We start from the raw sequence: 2,790 nt of genomic DNA, 5'->3' as shown, positions 1-2,790 counted from the left end.
GTCCAAGAACAGCGACCGAGAAGGCTACTCCGCGATAACGCCCGTTCGCACTCTGCTAGAGTGACGAAAAGGACCGTACAGGTGTTGGGTTGTCATTCCACACCCACTTTATAAATCTAATCTTGCGCTCTCAGATTTTTCTCCTTTTCCGCTCTCCATCGAACAACATTCAAGGAACTTCGTTTCCGGATTAAAATGCGCTCCGAGCATGGCTCGACCAATTCGTCGCCTCAAAACGGCGTGATTCGTACAGTCGACGAGTCGAAAAGTTACCCCAGCGTTGCAGGCTGTTGTGAGCAGTGAACAAGAATGTATTGTTGATGACTTAAGTCTCTATTATGCGCATCTGTTGTGTTTGTTACAGTCACGGCAAGACGCTTCAAACTTACGCGTCAACTCAATAGTTTAGGTGGCCACCAGTCATTCATCATTGAGGCGTCATGCAGAAGTCACGGAGTCTTAATTTTTTTTTAATCAGTCTTTTGACTCGTTTGATGCGATCTTGTGGCGGTTCCCGATTCTCTACCCTCTTTATTTCTGTATAGCATTTACACCCAATTTCCTCGATTATACGTACGTCATATATCTTTTTTTGCTTACACTCTTTGTCCCATACGACTGTGTCTAGACGTTCTTCCCCGATGTCTTAAAAGATGGCCTATTATCCTGTCCGTTCCTTTTGTCAGTGTTTTCCATATACACCCTCCCTCGCCGATTCTGCGGAGAACTTCCTCACTCCAGAATGAGATTTTCACTCTGCAGCGGAGTGTGCGCTGATATGAAACTTCCTGGCAGATTAAAACTGTGTGCCCGACCGAGACTCGAACTCGGGATCTTTGCCTTTCGCGGGCAAGTGCTCTACCATCTGAGCTACCGAAGCACGACTCACGGCCGGTCCTCACAGCTTTACTTCTGCCAGTACCTCGTCTCCTACCTTCCAAACTCTACAGAAGCTCTCCTGCGAACCTTGCAGAACTAGCACTCCTGAAAGAAAGGATACTGCGGAGACATGGCTTAGCCACAGCCTGGGGGATGTTTCCAGAATGAGATTTTCACTCTGCAGCGGAGTGTGCGCTGATATGAAACTTCCCGGCAGATTAAAACTGTGTGCCCGACCGAGACTCGAACTCGGGATCTTTGCCTTTCGCGGGCAAGTGCTCTACCATCTGAGCTACCGAAGCACGATTCACGCCCGGTCCTCACAGCTTCTGTAAAGTTTGGAACGTAGGAGACGAGATACTGGCAGATATAAAGCTGTGAGGACCGGGCGTGAGTCGTGCTTCGGTAGCTCAGATGGTAGAGCACTTGCCCGCGAAAGGCAAAGGTCCCGAGTTCCAGTCTCGGTCGGGCCCACAGTTTTAATCTGCCAGGAAGTTTCAACTTCCTCATTCCTTATCTTACCAGCCAATCTAATTTTCAACACTCTTCTATAGCACCAAATGCTTCGATTTTGTACCCTTCCGGTTTTCCCACAGTCCATGTTTCACTACCATACAATGCTGTTGTCCAAACGTACATTCTCAGAAAATTCTTCCTCAAATCAAGGCCTATGTCTGACACTGTTAGACTTCTCTTGGTCTGGAACGCCCTTTTTGCCATTGCTAGTCTGCTTTTTATGACCCCCTTGCTCCGTTCGTCGTTGGTTATTTTGATGCCCAGGTGGCAGACCTGCCAACGGCCTTCCCGGCCTGGTAACACCGGTTCCCGTCAGATCACCGAAGTTAAGCGCTGTCGGGCTGGGCTAGCACTTGGATGGGTGACCATCCGGTTGGCCGAGCGCTGTTGGCAAGCGGGCTGCACTCAGCCCTTGTGAGGCAAACTGAGGAGCTACTCGGCTGAGAAGTGGCGGCTCGGGTCTCGTTAACTGACACACGGCCGGGAGAGCGGTGTGCTGACCACGTGACCCTACATACCCGCTTGCAGTGATGCCTGTGGTCTGAGGATGACACGGCGGCCGGTCGGTACCGTTGCGCCTTCCAAGGCCTGTTCGGACGGAGTTTACTTCTTTAGGTAGCAGAATTCTGTAAAGTCATCTACTTCGTGACCATCAATCTACATCTACATCTACATGATTAGTCTGCAATTCACATTTAAGTGCTTGGCAGAGGGTTCATCGAACCATAATCATACTATCTCCCTACCATTCCACTCCCGAACAGCGTGCGGGAAAAACGAGCACCTAAACCTTTCTGTTCGAACTCTGATTTCTCTTATTTTATTTTGATGATCATTCCTACCTATGTAGGTTGGGCTCAACAAAATATTTTCTTGTTGCATCTTCTAAGTGTCCTGCCAATGAAACGCAACCTTTGCCTCGCCTTCCCCACAATATTATCTATGTGGTCTTTCCAACTGAATTTCTTCGTAATTTTAACACCCAGGAACTTAGTTGAATTGACAGCCTTGAGAATTGTACTATTTATCGAGTAATCGAATTCCAACGCATTTCTTTTGGAACTCATGTGGATCACCTCACACTTTTCGTTATTTAGCGTCAACTGCCACCTGCCACACCATACAGCAATCTTTTCTAAATCGCTTTGCAACTGATACTGGTCTTCGGATGACCTTACTAGACGGTAAATTACAGCATCAACTGCGAAGAACCTAAGAGAACTGCTCAGATTGTCATCCAGGTCATTTATATAGATCAGGAACAGCAGAGGTCCCAGGACGCTTCCCTGGGGAACACCTGATATCACTTCAGTTTTACTCCATGATTTGCCGTCTATTACACGAACTACGACCTTCCTGATAGGAAATCACGAATGCAGTTGCACAACTGAGACG

At 48.0% G+C, this 2,790-nt stretch overlaps 1 pseudogene; it reads left to right on the top strand.

The window, feature by feature from the left end:
• Nucleotides 1-1,670: 1,670 nt before the first annotated feature.
• On the top strand, nucleotides 1,671-1,788 carry LOC126106961 (5S ribosomal RNA; annotated as a pseudogene).
• The last annotated feature ends 1,002 nt before the right edge of the window (nucleotides 1,789-2,790 follow it).

Source organism: Schistocerca cancellata, chromosome 10 (assembly GCF_023864275.1).
Source record: "Schistocerca cancellata isolate TAMUIC-IGC-003103 chromosome 10, iqSchCanc2.1, whole genome shotgun sequence".
NCBI lineage: Eukaryota > Metazoa > Arthropoda > Insecta > Orthoptera > Acrididae > Schistocerca > Schistocerca cancellata.
Note: the sequence above shows the minus strand (reverse complement) of the source record. Positions and strands in the feature narration are given on the sequence as shown.